Below are 26,043 nucleotides of genomic sequence, written 5' to 3' on the forward strand. Positions count from 1 at the left end.
TACAACAGAATGCCATTAGGAGTCATTATATTGTTATGTTCCTTTAGCAGAATAGTGTTTTGTTTCCCTATAGGTCCATGGCTTATCTAGTCCCAAATTCTTGGCCACCAAAGGAATGTCAGACATGGGTCCCATCTTATAGAGTGGGGCTTAAATCCAATCAGACAGTGGTTGATTACTTCCTGAATATTTGTGCAAGTATCACACTAATGTATTGTGCTATCAGGTCACCATTGTAGACTACAGAGTTTATAGCTGAGTTGATGTTTATCTCTTTCCTCTGGTATGTGCAGAGTATCTTTGAGTACCATGAACACTAGTCAGTATGCGTGAAAGATCTAGGAAGGCACTGGCTCTACTTATCCACATTCAATGAGTTATGTAGTTGTCTTCAGCAAGATGGCCCTATTACCAGTCTGCATAAAGCAATTAATAACCATAGCAATAACCTGGGTTGCTTGGGGGTTTCCATGGGCACCCAGGGCCAACAACTCAATTATATGCAACTCATTCCTGGCACTAGTTAGTGCCATTTTAAAAATCATACTTATTTTTCAACAAGGGCTGAAGATTGTGGGTGTATGTAAGTTCCAAGTTAATTCTCTATACAGGTAGGAAAGGCTTCTATCCAGCCTGAAATGTGCACATCATAAACAACAAATATTGATACCCTCTCAGCCAAAGGTACTCATTAAGTAGAGCTGCATGTCAGTAAATTCCACTTATTCATATTCAGATATGCAAGACTCCTGTTTTTGAGTTAGTGTGGAGTGCAGTAAAAAATTTTGTTTTCTTTGGAGCCCCAGTTTTGTCATGTGATGCTTTTCTGGAAACTCTTATGAGAGGATGTTTTTGTTGAAGCACCCACGTGGGAGGATGTCTTATAGGGAACAGACATGTGTTTTTCTGGAATCTGCCCAGAAAAAGGGCCTGTTTGTTTTGCTATAATGAATGCTTGGGAGAATATGTGATGTTTGGAAAAAGTATAAATATGAGCCAACAGTGGATGATGCTGTCTGGCATTGGTTTGCTTTGCCAATCTTTGCTGGTCTTCATTGGGCTTTGCTGATGCTGGTCTTCACTGATGATGCTGTGGCATTGGTTCACCTTGTCATCTTGGCTGATCATTATTTGTGTTGATTTAATAGTGAGAAATGCACCAGAGAACTTCTGGTGGCATTCCAGTGGCTTTCTTGCTGCTTTTGTGAACTCAGGCTCATTGGCAGAGCCTTGCAGTTTCTTCTGGATTCAAGTGTCATTGCTGAATCATGAGTGGTGCTTGCAAGTGGATCTACTTACCATTGCTAATTTATATGAACTGAACTGCTGATATTCTGACAACATAGATTGGATTTGCCCCAAAGAATTATTTCTAAATGAGTCTGCATCCTCCTTTGCCCTATTAATCTTTTTTCCCCACTACCTCTGGTGGGTGGTGGGCTAGAAGGGAGGTTAAAACATTTAAGTAGCCTCATTAAAGCAGATTTTGAGAAATAGAAGCCTACAGTGGGGCCTTGGGTCCCTGCTTGAGATTGTTCCAGTATGTTGCAGACAGGCTTTGGTAGCTTATTGGGTCAGTGTTAGCAGCCCTGCCTAACCAAATGTTTTTTCAACAATTTTTTATAGGACTGTGTTCTCCAGATGGGTTGCATTCTGAGCTTTTTGGACTATATTGGGAGCTGCTTTATAACCCATCTCATCTCTGCCTTCTCCTCTTCCAGATGTGTGAAGGTGAGGAGAACCAGATACATGCCCACTTCCACTGCCATGTCTTCCAACCATGATTTGATCATATCTAACCACGAGCTAAAGTAAATTCCTTTTTTTCCCCTGAAGTTGCCCTCTTAAAAGGTTTTGCTATAGAAATATGAAAAGTAATAACACCAGTCTATCTATCAGTTTGTTAAACAGAATCATGACCAGATCTGTCTGTCTGCTAGTTAGTGAGATCTTAGAAACTCTGCCTGATTCTGTGAAGCATCCAAGTCTCTGGGATGAAAAGACTCTCTGGAATTTTGTGCTATAGCTCCACCTGTTTACTAACTCATCATGTGTCCATTGTTTCATTAAACTATTTTAATGTTTCCTGGGGCAGCATATTTGAGGAACTGTTGTAATATAATAACAAGAGAGAATGATATTTTAAAGTTTTTCACCAAATTAAAAAGTAAAGAGAGATTTAGAAAGTACAAGAAACTTACTTGGGATCATGTTAAATGCTTCTTCTTTGGAGAAGCAAATTTAATATGGATGAAGAGTACTGTGAGAATTCAGACTTCCCTCTATTTTATCTAGTCACTTTCCCTTCTTCCCATCCAGGTCTCATCAGGACCAATTAGAAGTAGGCAGTGATCAATCCATGGAAAGTGGCACAGTGAGCTAAGCAAAAGTGCAAAGAAAAGAATGAGGTTGGATATCTAAACATATAATGAAGGCATATGATAGCTTTCCGTTTATAAAAAAAATCAAGACTTTATGAGAAATCTCATAAGAAGGTAAGATTTATTTTGGCTCAAAGTTTAGAGGTTTCAGTTTGTGATTAGTTAGTTTCCAGTGATTTAGTCCTGTGTTGAGGGCAAAGGATTGTGTGAGTGGGATTTGTGGATAGAGTGTACAATACTGAGTAAAACTCATCACTTTATGGCCATTGGGAAGAACATAGAATGAAAGGGATAAAGGGACAGAAAGAGGAGTGGGCGTGGGGGAGACATGGAGAGGAAGGAGGAAGGACGAAGGACGAAGGACGAAGGAGATAAAGGTGAGCCATTATCACGTTATCCTCTCTAAGGGCATGATCTCAATAACTCACTTTCATCAACATCAACTTGACACTACTAGCCTTACAGGTTTCATCACCTCTCAATAGCATCACAGTGATCAGATGTTTACCATGTGTGCCTTTGGGGGTGACATTTAAGATCTTAATTATAAGAAAACTATTATCAATGACCCCTTTTGTTTTTCTCCCAGTAACCAGAGCACAATCAGGTCTGGTCCAGATTCTTTCCTAGGTCCTTTGTACCTTCTTTCAGTACATGTTCCTACCTTTTGAATGGAATTCTATTTTCTCTGAGCTGGGTCATGCCCTGGTTCTAATTATACAGTATGTTGGGCACTGTGGGCCACAGTCATGATTTAATTTCTCTGGGAACCTTTCTCTGATACACTACCTTAAAGAGAATTGCTGCAGTTGTAAATCACCCTCCTCTGTGGGCATCACTAATTGCTACTAACTTTTCCTTTTCTGACCTAGAACAAAAAGTCAGAACACAGGGTCAACACTTTGCAACTCATATACTTTCTCAGGAGTCAGACTAAGAAAACCTCATCTGTCTTTGTTATTGACACTCCTCAGCCAGCACAACATTATTTGATAATTGTTGCATTTGTTATCTAAAAAACACTCCTGATGCTCCTGTTCCTCTATGGTAGTGTCTGGCTTTAGTTTACACTGTCAGGACAGTGTAATATACTCAAAGATGACCATCAAAATCAGAGCCAATATATATACAGTGTGTAGCACTGCTGGATGAACAGATGATTAGACACTCAATACACAGGATTTATTGGTGATCACTATAGTTCTATTCAATACAGTTACTGTTTAATTATATGAGACTTTAATGACTGAATGACACACCTAGACCCCTAAATATTCATGTGAACTGCTCTTTGGCTGTTCATTAATACAGCAATAGTTTCCAAGTTATTATTTTAAGAGTGCTATACACTTCTTAAAACCATACTTATCAATAACTATTTTATATATTTCAGGTAGAGATATAAATGGTTTACTTAAGAAAATCCCTTTTGTTGCTGGGGAGGAAAGTTTTCCCCAATATTATTGGCTTCTTGATATACCACTGTGCTTTTCCTGTCTTTTTTAGTCTATTTTCTGTTGATATAGCAGAACACATGTATGTATCTAGATATTTCATAATGGGGCTTATTTAATTCACAATTTTGGAAGCTGATAATGATAAATCAACAATCTATATCTCTTTTTGTTTTGTTCTATGGCAAGGGCTTCATGGGACAAGTCATCACCATAAAGGAAGGACTTGTGAGGGATCAAGTACTGAGACTGGAATGAGGCCAGTTTGCTTTTCACAACTTGCTTCCCATAGGAATCAAACTTTTCTGTGGTAGGCGTACTGAATGACCTAATTATTGTCTACTCATAAGATTCTACTACCTCAGCCGTCTCCAGCACAGACTTTAAGGGACACACTTATACTATAGCCAAAATATAACATCATCCAAAGGGGAAGAGGCACTGTGGTCTGTCGATACCACTAGGTATATTTCTCAAACTGTAGGGGAATAATTTATCAAAAAGTCAGCTGCTATGGAGATTCCATTCCTATTTAAATTACTAAAAATCTGTTTAAAATTCCAGATGGCATGCATATTTGTCCTAACATAAATGGACTTTGAGATGGACACAGGTGATTAGTCAAGTAGAATGGATGAGAAGGGAGCGTGAAAAATTCCATTTGCTCTTACAATTGATCACTATTTAGATGCACAGCAAAGTAAACTGCTGACAAGCTAGGACTTAGCCTCAGTTGTCATCAGTAGAAACTATTATCAATCTAAAATCTTAAGTAAAATATCAATATTTGATCATAATTTTATACTTGCCATACCTTTAGTCTATAGTTTTTGTTATAGCTATTCTTCTCTTCTGTTTCACAACTTTAAAAACTTAAGTATTCTTGCAATTTTTCAAATAATGACAAAGTTGAATTGGGTCTCACACCCTTCAGGGTCCTTGTCATTTGGAGCTAGGGCTAATAGAGACTGTGGCTTAGCGTTTCAAGGTGTATATTAGAAGTCTCCTAAGTACTGGTTAGTCTGGGACATCCTTGAGGAACATGCACAAGATATTTATCTACACTACAAATGAATGAATGAATGTCTTCAGTTTGGGTGTGCCTGCCTTACCTGTTGATAAAGCACCCATTCTCAATGCTTGATGTGAAATTGCATCACCCTGGAATCTAATTTGTAACATTCATACTCTCTCCACTTTTTTTCACTATAATGGCTGGGGAGTCAAAGTCTGCTTATTTTCTGAGTATATCATCTTTATTTAAGCTATAAGGGCAGTGTTAAGCCAATAAACAAAGGCAGCTCTTTAAACCTATGGGTTGTAAACGTGTGTGTCTGTAGGTGAAAACAGCATTTAGCCAAAAATTATTATAACATTCTGGTACATTATATTATATATAATATTATACATTATATATCACACATTCCATATCACATATTATTATATCATATATCACATACCATATATCACATATAATATATATATTATATATTACATATCATATATTACATGTCACATGTTATTTTGCATTTTACATTTTTCATCTTATATATCGTATACTATATATCAAATATCACACGTTAAATATCACATAACACATTATATTTTATATGATATAGTACATATTATAAATTCTATATCAAATATATTTATATATTTATTATATATTCTGTCATGTCATATATTATAGAATATATACTATATGTGATATACCATATAATATATGATATGACATATTATATATGTTATATATTATACATTATATATTATATGTCATATATTTATGTCATATAATATAATATATATTATATATCATATAAAACATTACCTATCACACTTTACATATTATAAATTACATATTATATATTATATGGTATGTATAAGATATTGTATAAACACATATCACATGTCAAATGTCATTTGTCACATGTCATGTATCATATATCATGTCATATGTCATATATCATATTACATATATTTTATATGGTATATTTATAAAAAATATATATGTTTTTGTATAATATATTATATTGTATATAAAATATAAAACATATAATGTTTTTATTTACCTGATGCATATATTATATTTTTGTAATTATTAATTAATAATTAATTAGAAACCATATTAATTCTCACATAGCCATATTAATTCTCTTATAGCAACTGTTTTATAGATTTACATTATTTTGGCTAGTACAACTAATCTAATGATAAGTTAAAGCACTGGGAAATTTTTAATAGGTTAGACACAAATAATGCATTATTTTATAAAAGGAACTCGGTTGTCTATGAGAAGACCTGATGGTCTTAGGACAAATACCATTTGGAAACTAAAGGATGAATGTATTTCAGGAAAAAGTGATAACTGGGTCTTTAAAACTTCCTACCCCAGAGGTAACCTTCCTTTTTGTGAAAAAACAAACAATAACTTTGCATGTGGCATTTTCATGATAAGTTTCTTGTATACTATTTCTGGTAGTATTCTTTACCATTAATAAATGGCTGAATTTTTTCAATTACTTATTTTTGAAGCATTCAAAATAATGCCTTGGTTTTAATTTTTCACCATGTTAGGGAGTATTTTCCACATATTGTCTTTAATTATTCCTAGTTATATTTTCTTGCTATGACCAAAATACTTAACTGAATATCCTAAAGGAGAAAATTGTTTATTTTAGCTTAGGGTTTCTGAGGAGTCTGACGGTGGTTTCCAGTCTCTGTTTCTGGGCCATTGTGGGTGGAATAGGAAGGAGTGGGAATAAGAAGCCCATGTGGTGTATTTCCTTCAGCTCCTAAGATTTCCAGAGGCTTTCCAAGATAGAGCTATCACTTTGTGGTAATGTGTTCAATATATGAATATGTGAGAGGGACTTTATATTTAAACCCTGGCCCCTAAAGATTCAAGATCTTCCTATAATGCAGAATGCATTTAGTCCATCTCTAGAGTCTCCAAGTTCTTACCAGTACTAATATTCCTTAAAAAAGTCTGAGTCCAAAGTCTTTTCTAAGGCTCAAAGCCATCTTTAACTGTGATTTTGTACTTACAGCATAGAATAAACATTCTCATTCTGAGAGAATTACTGGAGTAACAAGGTGCGATGAAACTGAAGAAAGATAAAACTCAGGGGAAAAAATAAATCCTGTAGAATTCATTAAATTAAATTAAAAAATTAAATTTTCTGGAAATAGCTGGCATCTAGTGTTTCTGAAGTGATATGATCACTAGATATAGAAAGACAAATACTTAATTTCACTCTCACAAGCAAAGTAAAACACTCAAATATTGCAAAAATTAGAGAGTAGATCATTAGTATTTGCCATATTTGCAATGAACTAGGAAAAGGAAGAAATGAGGTGATAACTAATCAACATATTAGCTGTGCAAGATGGCTAAGTTTTATGCAAGGTGGCCACAGTTCATATACTTAAATTTCTGCCTAGTGGGTAGTTCTCAGGAGTACCTACCACAAAAAAAAGTCATATATGAGGTAAAACATATGCAAATTAGCTTGATTGTGGCAATTCAAATTTTATATGTCAAAATGCTAACTTGTATTTGCATACCTTAAATAGACGGTTTTAGTTTACTAATTATACTTCAATAGGTCTGAAAGAAAAAAAAAACAAATTGGTTTTGAGTAATGGTAAGTGAGGGGATTTCCTTCATTCAGGACTGACTTCCACAAAGGCTTTCTGTTTCTGCAGCTGACTTACCTTGGCATGGCTCTGGTTTGCTAATTTGAATCAAGCAGTGTGAATGAGCTGGCTTCTAGCTTAGTTCTGCCCTTCTTTCTGTTCACACAGTAACATTGGCTTCCAGGGTATTGTTTCTGAGAGCAGAAGGAGCAATTTCATGCTGACATCTTTGCATTGATTAAACCACATTTGGGTGAGTAATCTAATACTTTGTTTACAATGTGATGGTTGCTATTTCTAGGGTTTAAATTGTAAATTATTTTTAATCCTAATTTTTCTAGTACATTGTCTCCTGTGTATTGTTCAACAAGAGAAGTTTTCTAAAGGACTGTTTGAAGAAAGCTCACAAAGATCAATACTTAGCATTTCTCAGTTAGTTCAGAGGCAATAGATGCTAATAAAGGTAGTTTCAGAACACATGTTGCCTTCTCTGGGTTGTTAAAACACTAATGAAAAATGAATACTCAGATGCTTATTCCTCTTCAAGACAATGATTATCCTTTCCCACGTGGTCCAAACTGTCTAAACCAGACTCCTTCAGGTTCAACATATTACCTTGTTGGAAACTTAAGATGCTAGATGTCAGTGGTGGACCAATCTGATAATTACAGAAAGGACACATTCAAACCCTACTTGTAGATGTACATCTGTATTATAAACAGGTACATGTTTCTTAGAATAGCATATGTTTTGATCAGCAGTGATCATTTTAACTACAGATCTTTAATCTAGTGCCCCAAGAAGAGATCATGATAAGCATGCTTGTATTACCTCCTCAACATGATATATTTTATGTTAATTATCTAACTCAGTGAAGATGAAGTGCTCTTTTCTGTGTAGAAGAAGTGATCCAATATAAATAATAGAGGAAGATCCATAGATGGTTAGACCTTACTAGTGGAAGCTCTGCAATCAATGACTTCATAGGATGAGAAGAAGGAGGGAAAATACATTTTTTTTTTTTTAAAATTGAGATCAGAAACCTTCTCTCCTTTATTGAACAAACACTAGATTTGTTCAAAATAAAGGCCAATTAATATCTATAGGATGAAACATCTTGTTCACTTGATTGTTGAGGGTTCCTGCCCAGTAGCAAACCTTGGATAACCATGCTAATAATACATGACTATGATCAGACCTTTTGTCAACATTGATAGATACAGTCACATATTTTCTGGACCATCTATTACCTTAGTCTAACTCAATTCATTTTCAGAGTTTAAGTAACAAGCTAGTCTATATGAAAGTTCTCATAAGTCAGTGTAAGTCTTCATGGCCACTTAGTGTCTCTATCAGGGATTCATTTGCTTTAAATAAAATTTTATTTTCATTTAATTATTTAAACATGAGTCAGTTTGGTCTGGGGACACACAAGCATCTGGCCAACACATCAAAGTAGCTGAAGTGACAAGAGACTGTGGTCATGTGTGCTTGCTGCCAACCCCTGTAGTATCCATGCACTAAATACTGGAAGCCCAGAGTGGACAACACAGACTCAAGAGGACATAAGTACCTTATGTATGTTTTAAAGGCAGGAAATACAGAGTTCCAAGGTGCTAGGAGAAAGGGAACTCTGTAAAAGAGGTGTTCTGGGCCCTGAGTGCCCCCACCCCAAGGAATCATTAAGAAACAACCTTGAGTGCCATCACCCAGCCTCAGCTAGAAGAACATGGTAAAAATGAAGTCCTGCTGGTTTGGAGATTATTAATGCCACAAGGGTATCTTCTGAAGTGTGGGCAGAGGGCTGCAGGAAGGAGTGACCCACATATTCTTCCTCTTGGAGCAGCAACAGCAGTATTTCTTTTCTTTTTAATTCTTACAGCAGCTAGAAATTAGTCCAAGAGTGTTCTGAAGCCAGGTGGGCACATGTTTCTTCTTTGCATTTGGGAAGAGTACAGAGATGACTCTGACGTTCATGATTTCTTGTTTTATGAACCCAACTTGCATCATTCCATGAGTGTAAGCCATCCTCATCCTCATCCAGCTGTGACTAAGTGCCTTCTACAATCTGTTTTCATTTGGAGCTGATTGCTATGATTATTATTACTGTCTTTTCTTCAAGAGCTCCACCTACTTAATAAAAATCTATATTTCAGATTTTATCCTTATATATTGTCAGTTATAGCTTGGAAGCCATTCCATTCACCAACACAAAGTTCATGAATTTCATCACCTCATGGCTGTGTCTATAGAATAAGTGATAAAAATTTCTGTAATTCCTCTGGCAAATTGCTAGCAGTTAGAAGTCATTCTGTTAGGAAGTTCCTAGGTGGTTGCAAGGGGGTCTAGGCACAACAGCTGGAGATGAAGCCTGGAAACCCTGTGGTCTCAACTCAGCAAGATGATCTGAGGACTCTTGGGGGGAGTTCTAGCTCTATTAGGTGGTGGTAGGTGATAGAGCTGGTCCCCTTGGAACCTGAGGAAAGAACAACCTCTGTGAAGGCCTCTCTTCTGGATCTTGGGGGCTGGGGTAATCAAGATGAACATCTGCACAGGGTGTGTGTCACTCACTTTTGTTCCAGGAAGGGCTTGCCCCAGGCAGATCAGGCTATATGACTTGCTGGTAGGCTGCTCAAGAGCAGTCATGACAATATTGCACCTGGTTTGAGAACCAAGACTATGGTACTGATAGTTCTATGGAGACGGAAGGAAAGGATTGGGAGACAGCTTCTGTGCACATGCAGGATCCCTCAGAGGCTCAGGGTGGTCCTGTAGGTAACGTGCAGAGGTAAGGGATAACGGCCATTTCAATTGCCTGATGCCCAGGGCATCTTGGGGCTGGGAATCATAACAAGTGTTTATCATGGCATATCTGGGGCTGCCTTGTTACTGTTGGGCATGGTTTCTTGGCCACCCTAGAGGAGTCTGTCAAAGCATTAGGCAAACTTGGGTCTGATTTGTCTAAGTCATAGAGTGATTTCCTTTTTTTTTTTTTTTTTTTTTTTTAAATGCCCAGAAACTTATAGGATCACTGTCACTTACATAGTGAATCTTCAAGGGTTTCTGCTATAAAGGTCTATAATGAGCAGTTACAACACCCAACAAAAATCTGTACTGTACATATTAACATATGCATCAGAACAGTTTTGGTATATTCATCAGACAAGATTGCTTGGACATGGGTTTATGCCAATAGAAAGTTTTTCTTAGCTGGGTGGTGACTACATTGGGTGTTTGGTATCCCAGTGTAGCACTGAGCCTTTCTCAAGGTAAGTTTTAAGCACAAATCTGTGCTCTGGGTTGACATTGTTCAGTTAACGGGAACAGTTAGCCAAAAGTGGAACTACAAAAACCAATAAGCAAGATTAGTACAGTATGTTAGTATTCAGTTTCCTAGAACTATGGATTTAATGGATTAGGCCTTTGTTTAGTTTTGGCAGGTGGTGCAGTCTATTTGCTGAGTTTTACAACCTGAGTACGACTTCTATCATGGAGTCAGTTAGTATATACCATAAACATGCATTTTTGAAAATGATTTATCAATTCTGATGTTAGATGTTAGCTTGAGCCAAGGAGTTCAAGACTATCCTTGGCAACATAGAATGACTGTGCCTCAGGAAAATCAATCAATCAATAAATGAATATTAAATCTTTGAGAAAATAGATATTCATGGATAATCAATATCCTGAGCTTTCCCACAAAATTAAATATGCACTATACCAAGTTCCTTACAAAAATCTGTTTAGATTTTGTGATTAAATTTAACATATACATAAAAATTAACAGTAAATTTATAAGCTTTTATACTTTATACTTTGTCAATCTACGAATTGTTACAGCTTTCCATTCATGTGGCCCTTTAATTTCTCTAAACAATATTTTATAGTTTTCATTGTGTGAATCCTAGCCTCATTTTATTGGACTTCTTTCTTTATACTTATTTTTGATGTTATATTTATAAATTATATTTTGACATATTTAATAATTATATTTTAAATTTAATGTTCTAATTATAGTACTCAATACTAAATTTATTTTGTTTCGTGTGTGTATATGTGTGTGGGTATATTTGTGAGTGTGTGCATTTGTCTGTGTGTCTGTGTGTGTTTATATGTGTGTATATGTTTGTGTGTGTTTATATGTGTGTATATGTTTGTGTGTGTTTATGTGTGTGTATATTTGTGTGTGGTTATGTGTATGTGCTTTTATCTATGTGGTCGGACGCCAACATCAGGTATTTACCTCAGTAACTTTCCATTTTACTTTGGAGACAGGGTTTCTCACTATACCCAAGTTCACTGGTTTGGCTAGATTGGCTGGCCACCAAGCCTCTGGGATCCACCTAGTACTACTCCTACACCTAATACTGAGATTACAGGTTTAAGTCCCCACGCTCCACTTTCATTTGCATTCTGGGCATGTGCACAGACCACTCTGTTGTGAAGGCTCCTCTATCAGAATATCCCAGCCCACATAGGTCTGTTATTCTTTTTGTTCTTATTTTTGTTTATTGTAGTTTTCTCCTCCTCCCACGACTTTATCAGAAGTGAAAACAGCAGCAGAGCTTTTCTCCTCAAAAATTTCCCTAACATTCTGGAATCTAGAAATTAGTTCATTCATTAGTTATTGATGTCCTTAGTTGTTTCATGGGTATTGCCAGTCTATAAACTTTTGGTTTACCACAGTCTTACTTTCAGTGTGGGAGCAACTGTCTCTCAAAAGTTAAACTTTGAAATAACTTTCAAATATTCATTATTGCTTTAAGTATCAATGTAAAACCACTTCCTTTTAGAGAATAAGAGAGAATTTATTTTGCAGCCAGATATTAATGGCCATGGCCTGGAATACAAATTTAGATGAAACTGCTGATAACAGTTTTATGAAGTTCATAGGACAAAGGAAATCATAAATCAAGATACTTATATATTAGTGGGACCCTCAGGTAAGTGGGTTACAAACAACATGGGAAAAGTTCTGTAGCCCTCAGATACTATCTGATGAAGCCTTTGGGTTGGTGGATGTTATGGGTGTGTTTATATATCTTTCATTTTTATTTTATCTCTATGTAGGTATGTGCATGTGAGTGCCGATGACTGCAGAAGTGAAGCTGGAATTACCAGTGGTTGTAAAATGTGTGATGTGGGTACTGGGAATTTAACTTGCGAGAAGTGAACTTGCAAGAGAGTATGTGCTCTTAGCCACTGAAACCATCTTTCTAATCTCACTTTCTACACTTTGTTAAAAAGAAATTAACTGATAGCCACTAGAGTACTAAATTAAACATGGACTGGGTAATAAATGCCTATTTAGGTGACTAAAGGAAGCCCAAAATAATTGGTTCTGGATCTGCAACATTCCAGCTTCATACAATCACAGAAATTTTAACCATAAATTTTATACATCTACAAAACCTTGTAGATGTTTAACACAGGTGAAGATTTTTTCCCTGAGAACTTCAGTTCACACAAAAACAGTACAAAAATTTTAATCTACACAGAGAATTCATTCCAGTCTTACAATTTTTTTCATGCAATGTTCTTTATAGAAATATCATCTCATCAAGGATTATGCAAGGCACTAATGATGTAGATCTTTCAAGTCTTTTTAAATCTGACAATTTTTCTAAGTTCCTTATTGAGGATTATAGGACATACATACTATAAGAGTCCTACCATTTTATATTTGTATAGTTTTCTTTTTTGATTAGGTGTACAATATTTATTTTAGCCTGGACCATCAAATATGATTTTCTTACTTACTAGATATTGGTATATACAATTTTAGGTTAGAAATTTTGATTGATTGAAAAGGTATCTACCATATTTTTCTATTATAAAGTTACCTACTCTCTACTACTTTTATTTGTAACTATTTTGTGGGATACTCTATTTAAATTAATTAACTAATTAGTTAATTAAATTAGATTCCAAAATTGCTCCCCTTCTTGGTCCTTCCCTCACCGATTTCTTTCCTCCCTCCCCTCCTCTTCTCTGATAGGTTGGAACACCTATAAAATGGGAGTTTATAGCCAAAGACAGATTAATGTTAGTGGATAAAGAATTTCTAAGTCTCTCCCAGATTAGATCCTCTTCCATTGAGGTCAGAAATGGCAACCGTGAAGACTGAGCTGCCTGTCTGCTACATATGTGTTGGGCAAGGGCAGGGGTTGGGGAGTAGGTTGTTCTAGTCCGTATATGTTTTTTGGTTAGTGACTTAGATAATGAGAACTCCCAGGGGTCCAGATTTGTTGACTATGTTTGTCTGTCTGTGGGGTCTCCATCTACTTCTGAGCCTTCAATCCAATTCCTCCATAAGTATTCCTGGCCTCTATTTAATGTTTGCCTGTAACTGCTTCTATTTCAGTCTGATGCTGGGTAGAGCCTCTCAAAGAATAGTTACGTTAGGTAACTGTCTATAAGCATAACAGTATCATTAATAATGTTAGGGATTGGTGTTTGCTTATGGGGTGGGTTTTGAGTTTGGCTGGTTATTGGTTGTCTTTTCCTTCAGTCTCTGCTCCATCCCTGCATTTCTTAGATAGAACAAATTTTAGGTAGAAAATTTTGTAAGTGGACTGGGGTCCTATTCTTCCACTGGAGGTCCTGTCTGGCTGCAGGAGGTGGCCTGTTCAGGTACCATGTACCTACTGTTAGACATCTTGGCTAAGACAACCTGCAATGGGGGTACTCCATTGTTACTACAGTAAAATCTCATTTCTCCTTTTAGTTTTATCTACTAGTTTTTGGGTTTATTTGTGATTCTTGCTAAATTAATTATTAGCATCATGGGAGGAAATGAAGATTTCTAAAAATAGATTTAGAAAAACAATTCAATCATATTTGTTAAACCATGTTAGGGCAGACTTTACTCAGGACACTTAGGATAAAAAAGGATGACAAATACAATGAGATTTTGAGAAAGATGAGACTCAAACTGAATACAACATGAAAAAATGGGAGTTTATAGCCAAAGACAGATTAATGTTAGTGGATAAAGAATTTCTAAGAGTGAACAAGACATGAGGGGAATTCGGACTGAACTGTACCGATAGAATTGTCTCTTGCTATCAGACTACATACTGGATGACATAAGAGGGACCAGAGCAGATATTATGGTATCAAGGAGGGAAAACCCTATTAAACTAGCTTGGAAGATTTTTTTTTTCCTAAATTTTTTAAAGGGAAGTGAGTGGATGATTGTAGGAGGTTTAGAAACCTGAGTGGATTTTGGTTAAGGAGATGATCCTGAAAACTAATTTCAACATTTTATTATTTTGTAACTTGGTATTTTGTTCTAAGAAAATTATTTTGCCTTTTCTCATTTGTTTTTTATTTATTAAGTCTGTTTATTTATATCAATTTTAACTCATAGGTGTTTTATTAGACTGATAGAATCCATTGTTATATTTATTTTAAAACTAAGTTGTCCATATTTTAGCCAGAGTGAGCCTCAAATCCCCATGTGTTCCTTTTATTCTAATTCCATAATCAACCTTTTCATACTCTGGCACTGGCATTAATTATTTGTCCAAACACTCATGGGCCATTGAGTGTAATGATATTTAAATGTCTGTCTGTCTGTCTGTCTATCTGTCTCTCAATCAGCCTGCCTATTTATTTATCTGCTGCTGTAGTGATTTATCTGCTTTAACCTCCCTGGCAGTGATGGTGCAAGTTCCTCACTACCTACTCCTATGCTCTGGATTCTCAAATGAAAGATGTATACATGCAGCCTTATATTTAATATGCCTTAAATAGCTCAATGGGTGGGCCTCTTTTAAACTTTTAATCTCCCTTCTGACACTCCTGATTTACTACTTTCTAAAATTTATATTCTATCTTTGCAACCCTAGAGCCAACCAGGGTGGGGCTGGGACCTCTCTTCCTTGGCTCTAACATGATTAATATGCCTTTCTTCCTATTGCTCTCAAGTCTGAATCTTATTCCTTAACCTCCTTTTTCATCTAATAAAAGGAATTTTCTTTCAGATATACTTGAATATAGTTAAAACAGTTATATAAACAATAAGGTATGATATACACTAATAACATTCAGTCCATCTATTTTGTCAATTTAGGTATACAACTTTATCCTAAAATCTATCGTAACTTGAAGAGTTTACAATTCTATACCTAAATTATGTTTTGATTTTAACTTGCATTAGTATCTGAAAACCATCCTTTCAAATCTATATCATCTTCCTCAGATGCTAAACAACTTAAGTATAATTATAAGACTATAGCTACTCTTCAACCCCTTCCGAAGTCTGAGAACAAATTAAATATAACTTAAACAAATTGCAGATACAGCTGACTACCTGGATAATCCCCCATTTCTCAAAACATTGGAGCATTTGTTTTCAGCCTTCTAGGTCCAAAACATCTGAAAGACCTTAACTGAATCAGGAATTATGAAGGACTAACTTACTTTGTTTTGGCAGAGCTCAGCTGTCAACTATCTGCATCTTGTGTCCTTTCCTGGACAGTATTTATTTTTTTTTAATCTGTAGATGAATTAGAGCAGTTCTTGCCCAGCGGTTACCCTGCCACAACTGGATCAACTCTATATGGAGGTTATGATGCTCAATATTGTCTTTGAACTTTGAAGGGGGCACTGTCAGGAGCAGACATGTCTCTTAGTCAAAATCCACTAATAATGAAATGATTATAAATGCCATATTCTGTGGATTTCTGATGCTTTTGAAGACTATCTATATAAAGTATATCTGAACTGTTAAACCATGACTACTCTTAGTTATTTCTAATCAAATAATACCAAAATGCTTCATTATAATTAAATCAGAATCTAATATAATCAAGAGTTTACTATCTGGCCCTTAACTTGCTTGACTTAATCATCCTAAATAGTTTGTAATAGTAGCTAGAGAAGGACTGGGTCAAAGCCTTACATTCTTAAATGAGTTGAAAAGGGACAATGTCTATCTAAAAGTAAAAATATTAATTTCAAATTTTGATCAATATACAAAGATTTATACCAATAAAATCTTTACTCCTATATCAATATATAAATTCTGTACCAATATAAAAATTATAACTTCAATTTTGCTTCAAGACAGTACCCCCTTCATGGATACTGATTTACACTGGTTATGTATATAGATGGTGTGAAGTGATGACTCTGTCTCTGATCTTCTAAAGGAATTATTTAGGTTAACTTTGTTCTGAAGTAATTGTCTAGGTTTATATTGTTTGGTTCCACAAATGCACAATGAAATTAGTTTTTCTGTGTCTGACTTGTTTTTACTAAATATAATGTTCTCTCGTTCTATTTGTTTTGCTAGAAATGACAGGATTTCATTCTTTATGGATGAATAATACTTCCTTTAGTGAAGTTAATCTCCTGAAGGCACAAGATAGGATTCTAGTAGCTATCACTTCAGAGGAGTGACACCAGTCATTAATAGTTTTCCTTGCAAGGAGAATTTTCTGAAAAGGTAGGATTTCAAAATGGCTTCCTGTTGCTTTTTTTTTTTCAGTGTTGTCTTGGTTCTCATTGCCCCAATTTTGATGCCCTGTTTTCAATTTAATTTTTCAGGTGTGATGGAGCCTTCAGTTTCCTGTTTACCTGGAGTCTTCATGGCCTTCCTTCTACAGATCACAGTACTCACCCAAGGTAGAGACATCCTCCCACTTTTATTGATGAAATTTGTCCTTGGACAATTTTAAACATGCTTACAAGGCAATCTGCTTACCTGCCTCCAATTCTCTTATTCCCCTTTCACTCTTGTCAATCCCTCACCTCCCGACATGTCCCCTTATCACATTTATGCTTTTTGCTTTGTTATATAACCCATTGTTTTTTGACCAGGACTGTCTGTGTGGCCACGTTTCAGATTATCTGCTAGGGCATGGAGGACTCACAAAACTTAAGACAGTGATTATCTCTGCCTTAAAATCCACCAATAATTGAGCATGAAGGAGTAGGGTCCCATGTGTAATTCCCTAAATGATAAAGGCAAGCTCAGTTTTTTATTGGTTAATTTATTTACTTTTCAAATGTTTTTTGCCCATCCCAGTTTCCCCTTTGCAAACTCCCCATTCCATCCCCCCTCACCCTTGCTTCTATGAGGGTGCTCTCCCCACTCACCTATTCACTCTTGCATCACCACCCTAGAACTCTTCTGGGTCATTGAGCTTCCATAGGACCAAGGGCCTCCCCTCCCACTGATGCCAGATAAGGCAGTCCTCTGCTACATATGCAGCTGGAGCCATGGGTCCCTCTATGTGTATTCTTTGGTTGGTGGTCTAGACCCTGGGAGCTCTGGGGGGTCTGGTTGGTTGATATTGTTGATTTTTTTATGGGTTTGCAAACCACTTCAGCTTCTTCAGTCTTTCCCCTAACTCCGCCATTGGGGTTCCTGTGCTCAGTCCCATGGCTGGCTGTGATCATCTGTATCTGTATTGGTCAGGCTCTGGCATGGACTCTCAGAGGAAAGGTGTACCAGGTTCCTGTCAGTAAGCACTTCTTGGCATTAGCAATAGTATCTGGGTTTGGTGTCTGCAGATTGGATGTATCCCTAGGTGGGGCAGTCTCTAGATGGCCTTTCCTTCAGTTTCTACTCCACTCTTTGTCCCTGAATTTCCTCTAGACAGGAGCAATTCTGGGTTAACAATTTTGAGATGGGTGGGTGGCCCTATCCCTCAACCAGGAGTTGTGCCTAAGCACTGGATATGGTCTCTACAGCTTCTATCTCCCTTTTGTTAGGTATTTTGACTAATGTCATTCCCATTGGGTCCTAAGGACCTCTTGGATCCCTGGTATCTGGGGACTTTCTAGTGGCTATCCTTAGTTCTCTATCCCCTACTGCTACATACCTCTGTTCAAATACCTGAATGTCTGTACTCTTCGACCTTATCTTCCCACAACTGATCCTGCCCCTCTCCATTTTTCACTCCCTCTCCTCTCTGCCTCCCAGGTCCCTCCCCCTTCCCTCTACCTTCCATGATTATTTTTTCTTCTAAGTAGGACTAAAGCATTTATACTTTGGCCTTCCTTTTTCTTTGGTTTCATATGGTCTGTGAATTGTTTCTGAGTATTCTGAGATTTTTGGCTAATAACTGCTTATCAATCAGTATATACCATGTGTCTTTTATAATTGGGTTACCTTACTCAGGATGATATTTTCTATTTCTATCCATTTGCCTGTGAATTTCATGAAGTTATTATTATTAATAGCTGAGTAGTACTCTATTGTGTAAATGTACCACATTCTCTGTATCCATTCCTCCATTGAGGGACAATCTGGGTTGTTTTCAGCTTTTGGCTATTAGAAACAAGGCTCCTATGAACATAGTGAGGCATGTATCCTTATTATATGTTGGAGTATCTTTTGGGTATATGCCAAGCAGTGGTATATCTGGGTCCTCAGGTAGAACAATTTCTAATTTTCTGAAGAACCACCAGACTGATTTCCAAAGTGGTTGTGCAAGTTTCCAATCCCACCAGCAATGGAGGAATGTTCCTCATTCTCCATATTCTTGCCAATATCTGCTGTCACCTGAATTTTTGATTTTAGCCATTCTGACTGTGGTGAGGTAGAATTTTAGGTTCATTTTGATTTTCATTTTTCTGATGACTAAGGATGTTGAACATTTCTCTAGGTGCTTCTTGGACATTTGAGATTCTTCAATTAATTCTTTGTTTAGCTCTGCACCTCATTTTTAAAAGGGTTATTTGGTTCTCTGAAGTGTAACTTCTTGAGTTCTTTGTATATAATGGATATTAACCCTCTATTAGATGTAGGGTTGGTAAAGATCTTTTTCCAATCTGTAGGTTGCCATGTTGTTTTATTGACAGTGTCCTTTGCCTTACAGAAACTTTCCAATTTTATGAGGTCCCATTTGTCTATAGTTGATGTGAGAGTCTGAGCCACTGGTATTCTGTTCAGGAAATTTACAGAAGCAGATACATTGAGCACCACTCTGAACCTTGTTCTTTCCCTGCTTTGATCCATCAGCTGCTTTTTTTGGAGTTTTAATTAATTCTGGGAAGTGGTTTTATAATTTATCTACCTTTTGATTTTGTCTCCAGCTGCAAAGTTGTTGCAGTTTTCACATAATTGTTCATTACTACATTACTTAGAGTATTGGAAGTAAGAACTCTAATGTATGTATTAATAAATTAATTTTGAAAACCAATTTTTAAAACCTATATTTTCCATTTGAATATTAGTCTAACCTGCAAAAGGACTTGCTTCCATGACTATGCTCAATATACGGTGATGTAAATACCAAAATAGACAGTGCAAAAGATAGGACTTTGGTTTTCTCGTGGAATTGTTGTTCTTTTGAATTGAGATATATGTAACACACAAAAAATACATAAAGTGTACAACTTAGTGAAGTTTTGCTTGTAGGAATATTTATGAATTCATTCTTTAGCTGTAGATACTGAATATTTTCAGCAGCTCAGAATGTTTTAATCTTTCCTAGTCAATATCATGCTCTTATTGCCAAAGTGATCAAACTTCTAACTCCCACTGCCATAGATTAATCATAAACATTACTGTATCATTCTACCTATAACAATCTCTATAATGGCCAAAGTTATTCACCATTATTCATTTATTATATGACAGGAGTTTATTTATTCCTTTTCATTTGTTTTCAGTACTAGTATTTATATTTGTTTGTATTATTTTTATTACTTTGAGTTTGGGGGCTATTATGACTAATGCTTCCATTAATATTTTTAAAATATGTAAATACTAAAAATTTCTGGGTTTTGAACATATATATTATAAATATATAAATTATATATATATATATGTACATACTGACATTTTCCCATAAAAAGAGTTCTCTGTCTTTTGATCTGTTGTGATGTCAGTCCTGCTTCTTCAATATTGTAATGGAGGTCAAATATGTCTCAATGAGGTTTTGTTTTTCCCTGGTTGGTGATGATGTTGAACATCTTTGCATATTCTTATTGATACCATTATGATATCACTTTAAATAAATGTCTTCTAGCATCTTCATATTTTAGAAAAATAAATTTGATTTATAGTGCCTGAATCTAGTTTTGAACACAGTTCCTTTCTCAGATATAGTATAGATATTTCCTAGACTGTGTCTTTCTCTTATTGCTCATATTCTGATGTACAGAAATTACTAAATTTTATAAGCCTAATTTATTGGTTTTCTCTGATTTTATTTTTGTACCTTCCCAGTTTGTGTTTAACTTGGAGTATTGCTTTTACCCTAATTTTGGCTATCCACATTACCAATGGGACACAAGCAACAGACTATTGGGAAAGAGCACTTTCACAAACTTCTCACTCTTGAATGCTCACTGAATCATATTGCCATCTTTCTCCTCTTCCTAGCTATGAGCGTGGATATACAGATTACCATTCAGGTTCCAGATACAGAAGGGGTACTGGTGGAGTGTACTTCAGAAAGTTTGATCCCACCTGCTGAGATGGTATGGAGAGACAGCAAGGGGAATATCGTTCCACATTCAACGACATATGACTATAAGGATAGAGCTGGGTTATTATATTTGAAGAGCAGCATTCTTCTGAAGAGCAGAGAACAAAGTCCTATTACTTGTTCCATTTACAATGTAACTACTAATCAGAAGAAAATAGAAGTATTGTCCTACCAGGTAAGCTTTTATCAAAGATCAATTGTTTTAGTCAAGGAATCAAATTAAGGAGATAATTGAGTAAAATAATAAACATGAAGTTATGTCACATGCTTCAAATTGCTATAAAGTTGCACTATATGAGTTGCTGAAAATTAGAAAAATACTGGATATTATCAAGACTGTTTTTTTTTTCTTTTTTTTATTGGATATTTTATTTAGACTTCAGATGCCATCCCCATGAAGACTGTTTTTAAAGAAAGGCATTGGGGCTGGAGAAAAGGCTCAGAAGTTAAGAACACTTGTTTTCTTTGATGACTAGTTTGGTTCCTAGCACCCATACTAGATGGTTCACAACTATCTGTAATTCCAGCTCTAGAGAACCCAATGTGTTCTTCTGGGCTCCACATGGTCATGCATGTATATGCTCATATACACTCACAGGTACTCACCTCCACACATGTACACACACATAGAAAAAATCTTAGAGAAAGTATTGAAATAGTTGAACAATAAGCTCTCAATCTAATCGTGTCCTTGACCCCACTGGCTCCTATAATTATTTCTTCCTCTCTTCAAAGTTCTGCCTAATGTTTGAATGTAAGTCTGTAGATCAGTTTCTATCAGTTTGTGGATGAACCCTCTCTGATGCTGATTGGGCTGGGCTGCTGTCTGCAAGTATAACAGAATATCATTAATGGTATCAGGGTTGGGTTACCTCTCATGGCATGAATTTCAAGATGGACCACTCATTGGTTGGTCAATTTCTCAATTTCTGCATATCTTGTAGGCAGTACAAATTGTATGTAGAAGGTTTTGTGGCTGGATTGGTGTCCCAATACCTCTATTGGAAGTCTTGCCTAGTTACAGAAGATAGAAAGTTCAGGATCTATATCCCCTATTGCTAGGAGTCTTAGCTAGGGTAACCCTCATAGATTCCTAGGAGTTTCCATTACCCTAGACTTCTAGCTTATCCCAGAGATGGTCCTCCCAATTTTGGTTGTTTTTTCAGTACTCTCTCTCACTACCATCACCCTATCTGATCCCCCCTGTTTCAATATCCATTTCCACCCCATTTTGTCCTCTCCCCTCATTCACCCACAATGTCTATTCTATTTTCTCTTCTCAGTGAGAGTCACACATCCCAACTTGAGCCCTCCTTGTTACTTAATATTTTTGGGTCTGTGGACTACAAACACTACAGTGTGGTTATCTTGTACTTTATGACTAATATTAACATAGCTGAGTATACGTTGTGTTTTGTATTTCTGAGTCTGGGTTACCTTGCTCAGGATGATCTTTTCTAAGTCCATTCATTTGCCTGCAAATGTTGTGATGTCATTGTTTTTAATAAGTGATTAGAGCTTCATTGTGCAAATATACCATGAGCCACACTGCAAATAAAGTTAATTTTCTAAAATGTGAAATCAATAAATGTATTTAATTTAAAGAGATATCATAATGATCAATAAGTATACACAAGATTGTTGAACATCATCACCCATCAGAAAAATGCAAATCAAAACATTATTTAGATATCATGAATCATATGGTCTAACAAATATCTACAGAATAGTTTACCCAAACACAAAAGTGTATAGTTTCTTCTCAGCACCTCAAGGAACATTCTCCAAAATTGACCATCTACTCAGTAGCTGAATTTATAGTACCAGTACACAAAGTATACAAATTAATGCAAACTTAACTACTCTGTATTGAAGCACTACTGGGTCAAGACAAACAGATGGAGAAAAGGAAGGAAGGAAAGAAAGAAAGAAAGAGAGAGGGGGAAAAGGGAGGGAGGGAGAGAGGGAGAGAGAGAGAGAGAGAGAGAGAGAGAGAGAGAGAGAGAGAGAGAGAGACTTCCTACAATTCAATTCAACGAAAATGAATCCACAGCATACACAAACACTATTGGATACAGTTAAAGTAGTGTCAACAGGCAAGTTCATAGCACTAAGTGTCTTGTTAAAGAAATTGGAGAGATCCCATACTAACAATTTAATAGCACACCTGAAATCTATAGAATAAAAAGAAACAAACACCTCAAAGGGAAAAATAATGCAGGAAATAATCAAGTTGAGGGCTGAAATAAATAAAATAGATAAAAATAGAACAATAGAAAGATCAATAAAGCAAATATATGGTTCCCTGAGAAGATCATCAAGATAGACAAACCTTTAGCCAAATTAACTAAAAGTCAGATAAAAAAATCCAAATTAACAAAATCAGGAAGGAAAAGGGAGGCATAACAGCAGACACCAGGGACATCAATAGATAACACTTACCAAAGTTAAATCAATATCAGTCTAAATAGACATAACTCCCAAGGAAATGAAAGCAGTTATTAAAAGTCTCACAAACCAAAACAGCTTGGGACCAGACAGTTTAGCACAGAATTCTATCAAACTTTCAAAGAGGAGCTAATACCAATATTCTTCAAGTTATTCCACAAATAGGAACTGAAGAAACATTGCCCAATTCATTTTATGAGGCCACAGATGTTGAACATTTCTTTAGGTGCTTATCAGCCATTCGAGGTTCCTCAGTTGAGAATTCTTTATCTCTGTACTCCATTTAAACAGGGTTATTTGATTGTATGGAGTCTAATTTCTTAAGTTCTTTGTATATACTGGATATTAGCCCTCTATCAGATGTAGGACTGGTAAAGATCTTTTCCCAATCTGTTGGTTGCCTCAGGCTTTTAACTCACAAATATTCACCTGCCTTTGCCTCCCAAGTGTTAGGATTAAAGGCTGTCTCTTCACTTAGTTGGCAATTTTCTTAGCTGTACATAAACATTTAACTTCATGAAGTCCCTTTTATCTGTCATTGACCTTATTTCCTGTGCTACTGGGTGGTAAAGGCTACAAAATCAGTTTTGCTTCTACATACAAGGAAAAAATCTTCAAAAATGACAAAGCCATTGCAAACACTATCTCACAGCAGCTGTAGTAACCTGCATCTATCTTGTTTATTTTCTCAAGTAACTAGCTCCTGGTTTTGTTGATTTTTTGTATAGTTCTTTTGTTTCTAGTTGGTTGATTTTAGTCCTGAATTTGATTATTTTCTGCCATCTACTCCTCTTGGGAGTAATTGCTTTTTTTTGTTCTAGAGCTTTCAGGTGTGCTGTCAAGTTGCTAGTGTATGCTCTCTCCAGTCTTTTTTTGAAGGCACTCAGAGCTATGAGTTTTCATCATAGCACTGTTTTCATTGTGTCCCATAAATTTTGGTATGATGAGCCTTCATTTTAATTAAATTCTAAAGTCTTTAATTTCTTTATTTCTTCCTTGACCAAGTTATCATTGATCACAGTATTGTTCAGTTTCCATGTGCATGTGGGCTTTCCATTGTTTTTGTTATTATTGAAGACCATTCTTATTCCGTGGTGATTTTATAGGATGCACGGGATTATTTCAAACTTTTTGTATCTGTTGAGGCCTATTTTGTGACCAACTATATGGTCTGTTTTGGAGAAGGTCCCATGGGATGCTGAGAAATAAGTGTATTCTTTTGTATTAGGATCAAATGTTCTATAGGTTATCTGTTAAATCCACTTGGTTCATAACTTCTGTTAGTTTAACTCTCTGTTTAGTTTCTGTTTCCATGATCTGTCCATTTCTGAGAGTGGGGTGTTGATGTCTCCCACTATTATTGTGTGAGGGGCAATGTGTGCTTTGAGCTTTAGCAAAGTTTCTTTTATGAATGTGAGTGCCCTTGCATTTGGAGCATAGATATTCAGAATTGAGAGTTCATCTTGGTAGATTTTTCCTTTGAGGAATATGAAGTGTCCTTCCTTATCTTTCTTGATAACTTTTGGTTGAAAGTTTATTTTATTCTATACTAGAACGGCTACTCCAGTTTGTTTCTTGGGACCATTTGCTTGGAAAATTGTTTTCCGTCCTTTTACTCTGAAGTAGTGCCTGTCTTTGTCACTGAGATGCGTTTCCTGTATGCAGCACAATTCTGGGTCTTGTTTATGTATCCAGTCTGTTAGTCTATTTCTTTTTATTGGGGAATTGAGTCCATTAATGTGAAAAGATATTAAGGAAAAATGACTGTTGCTTCCTGTTATTTTTGTTATTAGAGGTGGAATTATATTTGTGGAAAGATATTGTGTAAATTTGGTTTTGTCATGGAATATTTTGGTTTCTTCCTCTATGTTAATTGAAAGTTTTGCTGGTTATAATAACCTGGGCTGGTATTTGTGTTCTCTTAGGGTCTGTATGATATCAGTGCAGGATCTTCTAGCTTTAATAATCTCTGGTGATAAATCTGGTGTAATTCTGATAGGTCTGCTTTATATGTTACTTAACCCCTTTCCTTACTACTTTTAATATTCTTTCTTTGTCTTATGCATTTGATGTTTTGATTACTTTTTGACTAGAGGAATTTCTTTTCTGGTCTAGTCTATTTGGATTCTGTTGGCTTGTTGTATGCTCATGGGCATCTCTTTCTTTAGCTTAGGGAAGTTGTCTTCTATAATTTTGTTAAAGATATTTACTGTATTTACTGGCCCTTTAAGTTGGGAATATTCACTCTCATCTCTACCTATTATCCTTAGGTTTGGCCTTCTCATTGTGTCCTGGATTTCCTGGATGTTTTGATTTATGAGCTTTTTGCATTTTTCATTTTCTTTGAAAGTTGTGTCAATGTTTTCCATGGTATCTTCTGCACATGAGATTCTCTCTTCTATCTCTTGCACTCTCTTGGTGATGCTTGTGTCTATGACTCCTGATCTCTTTCCTAGGTTTTCTATCTCCAGGATAGTCTCCCTTTGTGATTTCTTTATTGTTTTTACTTCCATTTTTAGAACCTGGATCGTTTTGTTTAATTCCTTCACCTGTTTTGTTGTGTTTTCTTATAATTCCTTAGTTGGATGTTTTTATTCTTCTGAAAAGATAAAAGAAACAACTCTGCCTCAATCCTAACGCTGGATCTTTACATTTGACTAGGGCAAAATGCTT

At 35.9% G+C, this 26,043-nt stretch overlaps 2 pseudogenes across 1 annotated transcript in view; one reads left to right on the forward strand and one right to left on the reverse strand.

The window, feature by feature from the left end:
• Window positions 1-7,637: 7,637 nt before the first annotated feature.
• The window catches only part of LOC117709517 (selection and upkeep of intraepithelial T-cells protein 10-like), a 32,497-nt pseudogene continuing 14,091 nt past the window's right edge, over window positions 7,638-26,043 (forward strand). Inside the window, exons 1-4 of the transcript XR_013110507.1 lie at window positions 7,638-7,724; window positions 16,773-16,925; window positions 17,027-17,104; window positions 20,817-21,097. The product of XR_013110507.1 is annotated as a selection and upkeep of intraepithelial T-cells protein 10-like (transcript). The remainder of the gene's footprint in view (window positions 7,725-16,772; window positions 16,926-17,026; window positions 17,105-20,816; window positions 21,098-26,043) is intronic.
• On the reverse strand, window positions 9,341-10,371 carry LOC117708673 (E3 ubiquitin ligase TRAF3IP2 pseudogene; annotated as a pseudogene).

Source organism: Arvicanthis niloticus, chromosome 5 (assembly GCF_011762505.2).
Source record: "Arvicanthis niloticus isolate mArvNil1 chromosome 5, mArvNil1.pat.X, whole genome shotgun sequence".
NCBI classification, from domain to species: Eukaryota; Metazoa; Chordata; class Mammalia; order Rodentia; family Muridae; genus Arvicanthis; species Arvicanthis niloticus.